This window comes from Mesoplodon mirus (assembly GCF_964341445.2).
Source record: "Mesoplodon mirus genome assembly, chromosome: 15".
NCBI lineage: Eukaryota > Metazoa > Chordata > Mammalia > Artiodactyla > Ziphiidae > Mesoplodon > Mesoplodon mirus.
In genome coordinates this window covers 59652744-59662478 of record NC_138991.1, presented here as the reverse complement: position 1 = coordinate 59662478, position 9735 = coordinate 59652744, and positions in this window count along the sequence as shown.

The window sequence follows — 9735 nt, the reverse complement described above, 5'->3', positions numbered from 1 at the left end:
ATTTACAAGAATATGTTTGTGCTAAAAGGCGGACAGCTTCAACAATCGGGTTGTTTACTATGATTTGTATGCCCTGGGGATACAGAAAGTCAGGAATGTAAGAAAACTGCAAATATGGAATAAAAGATCCAGGAAGAAGATTTTTCTACTACCTGCTTCAGTTGTATGGCTTGGAGACAGACCCTCCCTGAGGCTCTTGGAGCTTTCAGACCCTTGTTTTTTTTGCAGGCTCGTTGGCTCCCCTCGTTGTGGCTATTTCTTCTGCCCCCAGCCCTTAGCATCATATCTCCTATCCTCAGCTGACCTTTTGAACTAAATTTGTGAAAGGTAATCCACTACGAGGCTCTGGATAGGGCAGCATACCCAGGCATCGTCTTTTCTGTTCCTGACCCCCTGTACCACCTCAGCTCCACCAGCGCGTTGATCGGTGGCATGGATTTTCTAGTCCCTTTGTAGAATGGTGTTTGCTGATGTCCCTCTAAGTGTGCTTGTGGGATTATGTGCACTGCTTTGTAAAAGAGGGGCTCTCATGGAGGTAGAGGGAAGAAGTTCTGGGTCCTAAGAGCTCCAAGGGCACCAGATTTGGGGCCAGGTGGGAACCTGCCCCCTCCCTTGTTCTTCCAGGCTCACCAAAGGAGCTGTGCCAGGATTTTCTCTCCTCCTAGACTTTCCTACCTTTTCTCTCCCTCCTTTGCCTAGTTAACACTCACATCTGCTTTGGAACACAGTTGCTTTGTCCTTCCTCAAAGAAAACTTCCTTGGCCTCTTTGACTAAGTCAAGTGCCTCTACTATATTATTTCTTGATTTTATGTACCTTCACTTGTAGCTTGTGAGGTCATTTTGGTTTTACATCTTTTGATATAATGATTTGATTCATTCCCTGAAAGACTGTCAATACTATGGGGTGGAGGACCATATGTGGTTTTGTGCCTGCCTTATATACAGTAGGCTTTGGTCAGTGACTGGATGGATAAGTGAGTGAATGAATGAATGAATGAATGGGTTACAGGGCCAGCCCGTCAGGACACCTATGCTTTCAGGAAGGCTGAGTTCCATGACATAAGGGGCAAGGATGTGAATTTGCACTAACTTACTCACTGCACCCCATCCCAGCTTAAACCTCTTCATCCATCTTGGATGCCCACAGTATACAAACTCCACACATCCTCTCTCCCCTCCCGCCCTCTGCAATCTCATATGACAGCTTGCACGGTTTCTACCTCAGTACTTCAGCTGGGTTGGAATGATTTGCAGGTTTTGAAGCTTGCCCAGCTTCCTCCTTCATGGGAACTTCTGCACATGTTTTCCATCCATCAAAAAAATGTTTTACTCTATCTCTTCAGGTTGGTTTTTCATCATCATTTTTTACACCTCTACCTGTGTGCCACTTTTTTCATGAAAGCTTCATGGGGTCTTGTAGGTTAGACCAAGTCCCCCCGGAATCCCCTTTCATAGAATCTTGTATTTCCCTTTAAAGAAATGATAACGTGTGTATTTAGACAATGGCCTGTTTCTTCCACTGAGGAGTAAGCTACTTGAGGAAATGCATTGTCAGTCTTGGTTATCACTAAGTGTCCAGCTACAAGTGGCTGCCAAATAAAACTGTAAAGCACAGACACCACCCCCTTTACGGTCCAACTGAGAGCCAGTGGCCTTGCTGGGAGACATTTAGGATCAAGGAGGAAAAGGGGCCGTGCATGTTCATATATTCATTCACTTCCTGTGATGTGTGGAGGCTCATCTCTCTCTGGGCTGGGGCTAGGGCCTCTTTCTCCTGATATGCCATCGATTCAGCTGAATAGGTTATAAATCCTAACCCACACTGGCAAAAGCCAAAGGAAGATTGATTATCTCGAGAAACTGAGAAATCCAGGCAGAGTTCTCACTGTCATCAGTCATTGCTGAGTATAAGGGTTTAAGCCCTAGCGACAGGGGTCTCTCCTTTCCACCACTGAGCTAGCCTCTCTTTGGAGTTTTTTGTTTTGTTTTGTTTTATTAGTTGCAGCTTCTTGCATGTAGTCAGTGGCTCTTACAACTTCAGATCTGACAGAAAATGCCTGGGCGTGGGTGGGCGGGGCGCTGCAGCCCATGCTGGATCATGAGTCCATCCCTAAACTTTAATTCTGTGGCCAGGGAGACAGAGTCTTTGAGGGGCAGGACAGGCCTCACTTCTTGCCCACATCTGGAAGTCTATCAGCATGTTTTCTTTATTATTATTATTTTTTTGCAGTACGCGGGTCTCTCACTGTTGTGGCCTCTCCCATTGCAGAGCACAGGCTCTGGACGCGCAGGCTCAGCGGCCATGGCTCATGGGCCTAGCCGCTCCATGGCATGTGGGATCTTCCTGGACTGGGGCACGAACCCGTGTACCCTGCATCGGCAGGCAGACTCTCAACCACTGCGCCACCAGGGAAGCCCCAGCATGTTTTCTTTAGCATCCCCACTGCATCTGAAATCCAGCTATTATGCTCAAGTGTATAGTCATAGGAGTGTACTTTTTTTTAAATCAAGATTTATATACAGTGTCCTACCTCCATCTGCCTTAGGTCAGATTCCCTAGGGATTATGCCTGAGATGGAGATTGGCATGCCAGTGGTTAATCAGAGGGGTGCTCTCAGGGGAAACCTATGGGTGATGGGGTAAAGAATCAGGGTAGAGCAGGGAAAGACATAGGGAAAGGTGTGGTTTCAGGGGAAAACCCAGCCTCAGCCTGATCCTCTGGGGAGCTCCGGAGTATTCATTGCACCAAAGGTGATTTCACCCAAAGTCTTCTTCCCACCCCTTTACATCAATTTGTCTTTGGCCACAGGCTCAGGCTCTCCCCCCACCTCACCCAAGGAACGGATGGTACCAGCCCTTACTCCTACCCTCCACTCTGGGTATGTCTAACTAGAGCAGCCCCTATCTGTCACATTCAACCTTTTAGAGGAAAAGCTCAGGTTGAGAGCAGTTTGCAGCCAATACTCACATCAGCTGGCAGATGTTTCACAAAACTGGGGAGGATTTGTGAGGCTAGAGCTTTAAAGAAACATAGAAGAATAAGAAATTAGTGGGATCGTTATATAAATAATAGCCCATATTTTTAATTTCTGATTCGTCCCAATTCTGCCTGACCTGTTCCATCCCCTAAGTCTCCTACCTAAGCCTCCTGTTTACACACCCTGGTGGCCACAACTGACTTCCAGATTTAAGGAAGACTTTCTATTAAAAGGGTTGACATAGGAGGTGAACCACCCTACCTTGAGATACACAGGGAGAGAAATTAACCTGGACCTCCCATCCTCTTACATGTCCTATTACCCATCTCCTAGAGTCCAGGGTCATGGCCTCTCTACTCTCCTGCAAATGGGGTCTGTCCAGCCCCTAGGTTCTTGACTGCCTGCCTTTCAGTTTACCTATTAGGCAGTTTCGGGGGCCAGCGTCAGGTGTTCCTGTGCCCAGGTTGTGACATGAGCGACGAAAAATTGAATTTCCCCTTGTCATCTCAGGAAGGCACGTCCCCCGGCTCTCCGTCTGATGTAAACGATCTGATACCCGCTGCAAACTCACCCATGATTCCTCTGCCTCGCTGTTTTTCACTACGACTCTCCCCACCATCCTCCCTCCCCGTGGCTCTGCGGTCTCCTGCAGCCTTCATGTCTGCGCACACATAAATAAGGCTGCACGCACGCGTGTGAGGATATATAGCCATCACGGTACCGTGTGGGTGTGTGGACGTGCCGAGGAAACGTAATAGACTGTGATTGTGCGTTTGTAGGTGTATAATAAGTTTGCCGCAGACTAGGGGGAAAAATGGAGCCATTTGTTGATTCAAACCAATTTTTTTTTCCTCCCTTGAGTTAGTACCCAATCTGTAGCTAAGAACTGCTGACTACAGCATATATCCGAGTGCAGGGTTTTTTTCTTTTTCCCTGACAGCTAAGACCTAACTCCTGCCTGATCTATGTAGCTGCATTGTTCAAATTACAAAGCTTAGGTGACAGAACTGCTCTATTTTCTGGGAGCCCCCAACACACCTGTCATCAGATAGAAGCTAGAATGCAGAAGTCATCACTTTACTTAGAAACTCAGCAGATGATTGAAATTATTTCTTACTACTAATTCCCCTTTTAGTGGAGATAAGCCGCTTTGTTCAGCTGTAAATGAAACATTAGGGTATTAACTGTGGAGCCAGAAGTATTGGGGAAGCAAAGATTTTATCTGCAGTAGGAATATTTTGGGCAATAAATTGTTTTGTTGGACAGAACACTAAATCTCTTGAGTTACAAAGAAGCAGAGCTCATTAAGGCAGATGCTTAAAGCAGAAAAAAAAAAGATGAGACAAAAGCTTATTACCTTTGTTGTGGGGATTGGGGGTGTTTGCAAGTTCTCATGTATATGTAGCGTGGAAGAATTATTCGGTCCAGTTATTAAATAGATGTGTCTATAGACTTGGAAACGCTCTATGAATATGTCCAAGGGACAAATACATTGCTGAAATATCAGTAGTAATCTGCAATAAGTTATGAATTTTGGAGTACATATTTATCCTCAAAGACTGGGTTTTTGTTTCCTGTGGGTAAAATTTCCCCGTCCCTTTGCCACATCCTTCAGATTAATCAGCTGGCATGGTTACATAAATGTTTGTAATAGAGAAGACTTAGTGCCAGGGTTATCCAAAATATTGTCACAAAATACACACCTAAATTAAGATAATTATGCGCTGGGAACATGGATCAGTGGGGCTCGGAAGAGAGGGGGGTTTTCCCGGATGCAGAGGAGGCACCAGAATTGTGAGTGGTGGGTTATGGGTCCTGTGGGGTGCCCCCAGCTTGTAAGTGTCAGGGGAGGGACACTTATAAGCTGGCGGCTGATCCTTTGCCAATAAGCAGGGCAAAAGGAGGAAGAAAGGGAAAAGACAGCGCCATCTCTTCCCTGGACTTGACAGCCCTCCGCTGTGTCTCCAGGAGCAAGGCTGCAGTGTTCCAACTCCCTACCTGGACTTGTTGCTTGTTGGAGCCTTCGGGAGGAAGATGGCCCCGAAGGTGTCGCACCTGAGAAATCAGATGGAGAACAGTGTAAACAGGCATACCTCAGTTGCCAGCAGATGGGGATTTTGTGAGAGCGGTTTCACAGCTATAAGGTTTTTCTTCTTGTTTTCTCTCTGAATGATTCAGAGCATCTCTCCACAGACACCCACGCTGAAGACTCTCAGTGCCATTTCTGCCTTTCCCCACGTGCCCCGCTTTACAGGTAGGTGCCCACGACCTTGTCACCAGGAGCACCTCTGAGTTCACACTCTGGACCCACAATTAGCTCCAGCTCCACCGGTCCCTTCCCTTCTACAAAAACAGGGCATTGCCTTTCAAAACACAGCAGGATTCTAGCAGTGGACAAACACATAACATACAGACTCACATGAGCTTTGGGAAAACACGGAGGTCAGATTGGCTTTGAGGAAACTCAGTGTATGAAAAATGAGGACTTATTTTTTTAAAGCAGCAAATACATGATCATGATTTATTTCAAAAGGCACTGAATTGTAAGATCTTCCACCAAAAAATGGCATACTCTTTATCTGCTATCTCTGGCATGGAATACAGTGCTAGGAAGAGATTCTCAATCTATAGTAAAGATAGAATAATTGCTTGCATTGTATTTAAATCCAGTATGTATTTAAAACATGATTCAAATCACAGCCTCTTTACCTTGTCATTCATTTTGCAAGTGACTTCTCGGGACCACTTATCCACAGGCTGTAGCACAGCAGCCTGTCAACATTGGTTCATAGGAGCACCGAGCATCGAGTTAATATCTTATGACTGTCATGTAGAGGGCATTTGAGTCTTCCTGAGACTAGTAGAAACATGGGTCTGCGTGGAGGTGAATAGACGCCCCTGGTGACAGAGGGGAACCTCAGGGCCTTGCATCCCATTATGAACTTTGAAGTTGGTATCAAAGAGTAATAGTGGCAAATAGAGGGAGATGAAAATCGATACTTTTCAATGTAGTGTTCCAATTCTTGAGACTCTACAGATGAACTTTACGGTGAATAATTTAAAAGTAAAGTGGCACTTACATGGGAAAATTGTCCTGGCACCTGCAAAGATTTTGACCTATATTTTTACCCCCATTTTTGGCCCTGAGTGTTCAAGTTATAGATGTATGTATGATGGTGTGAACACAGGTGTCAAGAGTTCTGTCTATGTCAGGAGCTACACAGCCCTGAATAAGCTTGTTAGTCTCTTTGAGCCTTAGTTTTCTCATCTGCAAAATGGCACAATGAAACTATGCGAATGTTAAGAGGGCAGTTAGCTCTAAAATTTTCCATTTCTGGTACTTGAAATGGAAGTATGAGGACCTAAGAAAGGGTATGCTCCACCAGGATGCCACATGGGGGAAGAAAGTGCCTTTTGTGGACCCATTTCAAACCAACGAGGGCATTAGTGGGGAAGGTCTCAGACGTTCATACTCAAAGCATAGTCATTGTTGCCAGGCAGACTATAGCCATTGGAGGAACATAGGGTTGAATGCTGTATGTTTTCCTTCCCCACTGGGTGACATTGACAGGATCCTTAAGCTTGCTGGCCCTCAGTTTCTTCATCTGTAAAATGGGGACAGATAATTATCTCAATATCACAGAAGTTTTGGAGATGATGATGGTGAAGCATTTAATTAAATTTCTAGGGTGTTAAAGAATCTCAATATATGGTGGCTATCATCATTGTTATTATTACATTCGTTTGGGAATACAGATCCATGGGTGAATTCTCTGGAGAGTCCAGAGCTGAGGGCAGAGCTTCAAGCTCACAGGTACCCTGCATGGCTTACCCAGATGTTGGCTCTTTGACCCTGACCTGACATATGCCACCTTCAGATCTCTCTACCTAAGGAGCTTTCTAGAGAAGAAATTCCTTATTCTTTGAGGTGGCTGCCAGAGAGTGAAATTTGAGCTTGACATTTACTGATGTAGCTGGCGATGGCCAGGGGCTCCTGAAGTCACTGACAAGTGTGGAGACTAAGCAGAGTCCCCGCCTGTGGCCCCATGTGGTGAGGGACCAGGGATTCCAACCTTCAGCCAGTCTCCTTGGAGGAGATCATTCTGAGATGACCCTTTCCAAATGTGATCCTTAGACTAAAGTGGAACTGAAGAGCTTCCTATTAGTTCCTAGGGCTACCATAACAAATTATTTCAAACTTGGTGACTTTAAACATCAGAAATTCTAGAGGCTAGAAGCCTGAAATCAAGATGTCAGTGGAGTTGAGTCCTTCTGGAGACAGAGAGAATCCATCCCATGCCTCTCTGCCAGCTTCTGGTGGCCTCTGACAATCCTTGGCTTTCCTTGACTTGTAGACACATCGCTTCAATTTCTGTCTCCATCTTCACGTGGCCTTCTTACCTGTACCTTCCCCTCCTCTGTTTCTTAAAAGGATTTGTCATTGGATGTAGGGCTCTCCCTGAAGCAGTATGATCTCATGTCAAAATCCTTAATTATATCTGCAAAGACACTTTTTCCAAATAGCATCACATTTGCAGGTTCTGGGCTTAAGACTTAGACTACCTTCTGGGGAGTCACAATTCAACCCACTACCATTTTTTTTGTGTGTAAAACACCCTTGTATGGAGAAACAGTTGGATTTAACTGAGACCATTCAACGACAATTACATAATAAAAAGAGGCAACATCCTCAGGCACTTACTATGGGCCAGGCATTGTGTTGATTGATTATATGCATATCTTTTTATCCATCTCAACAATCCTGTGAGGTAGGTAATATGCTCCTCCTCAATTTATGAATAAGAAAATTGAGCCTTAGGAGGGGAAACTCATTTTTCTTGATCAGCCAACCAGGAGAGTGCCAAGGTTGGTAACCTGAGCCAGGTTTTTCTAATTCCAAAATCCTTGCTTTGAACATTCATGCTGGAAGTTTTCAAACTTTGCCATGCATAGGAATCTTCTGGGGATTCAAGCTCCATCTCCAGAGATTCTGATTCTGTAGGAGTTGGGGCAGGGTAATGGTCTACATTGAAAATAACTGCATTATGTAATTCTTCCCCCTCTCTCTTCCCCCTGAACTTATCTCTCAGGTCATTGCAACCCTGCTAGTCCAGGGTCTAGCAGACATGTTCAGATTATCCCCAAAGATAGAAATCCTCAAGAGGGAAAAACCTCTCACAAGATATGCCAAGTTCCTTTTTTGGTTGTTGTTTGCTAAAGCTCTCTTTGTCCGTAGCTTTTCCCCCAACAGGTCCCTTTCCTGTTTGCTCAAACAAATGTTTCGTGGTATCATCCACCTTCAGGAGGAAATGTGGGTATCGGTGGTGATGCTCTTAGTACCTTCCTAGATTTAAGTCTGCTGCTCTTCAAGCATTTGAAGTTTTCCACGTGGAGGATGCCCACAGAGGTAGAGAGGAGAAGTCTTTCAGCAAAGCACAGCAGAGGAGCCATAGTCCTACAATAATCTAGTCAGTTAAAAATCAATTTCATTTCTGGCAGCGTGGTGGCAGTGTGGTGGCAGTGGGGTGGGGAGTCGTCCATGCTGCCCTTGGTGCACAGCCCTGTTAAGTGAAATTTACAGGACCTTCCGTCATAGCAGAAAACAGTGCAGCTGATGATCTTGCTGCTGAAGCAGCGAAATTGAAGTGTCACATACCACGAGTGCATTTTATTTCTAATATGTTGCCCTGCCAACCTTGGAGCCCTGCCTGAAACCCAGGGATAGGAGGGACAGAAGTATGAAATCTGGCTCCGTGGAGCTGGATGGAGAGGGTTTTCCCCAAATACAGCCCCAAGACGTCCCAGGAGAACTTGCCTGAATAGAAGAAACAACCGGTATTAGAAAATCAAGAAGAGGGAAGCAGCTTGATAGAGTTATTTTAAAAATTTTTATCTTTAGCACAGTTATTTTTAATCACACAGTGGTTGGCGTAAATTCATTCTCTCTGTGAAACAACTCACATGACACATAAATATACAAAACTAGAGAGTAAAAAGTGAAGGTTTCCAAAGTTTAAAGAGCCTCCAAATTGCCTTGCATTCCTCAAGGAGGTAACTATTGTAAGTAGTTAGCAGTTATTCCAGGCTCTTCTCTGATAAACTCTCAAACCCAGTTTAAAATAGTGGCAGGTGCTTTGGTGAAACCATAGACAGGTTGACAGATTGATGAAGAGATAGATAGTCAAACATATTAATAGATAGGCAGACAGATTACACAGGTTGAAAAACAGAAAAAGAGATAGGTAGAAAAATAGTATAGGGGCTTCCCTGGTGGTGCAGTGGTTGAGAGTCTGCCTGCCAGTGCAGGGGACGCGGGTTCGTGCCCCGGTCCGGGAGGATCCCGCATGCCGCGGGGTGGCTGGGCTCGTGAGCCATGGCCGTTGAGCCTGCATGTCTGGAGCCTGTGCTCTGCGGCGGGAGAGGCCACAGCAGTGAGAGGCCCGCATACTGCAAAAAAAAAAAAAAAAAAAAGAAAGAAAAATAGTTTGGAATCCCAAATCAGGGTATGCAGTTTTGAGTTTGCTGGTTACTCCCTGTATGGTGCTGGGGGTTGGCAAATTCCTTGTTTAACTTCTTTGATCCCAGCTTTCATTATCTGTAAGGTGAGGGAAATGGTATCTGTGTTGCTTGCCTCCAGAATTGAGGATGAGAGTAAGGCTTCAATGATAAAATGTGTTTGAAAATATCATGGCCTCTACAGACAGTGGCACCGCCAGGAGCTAGAATATACCCAGTTCCTTTCACATGTTATGATGT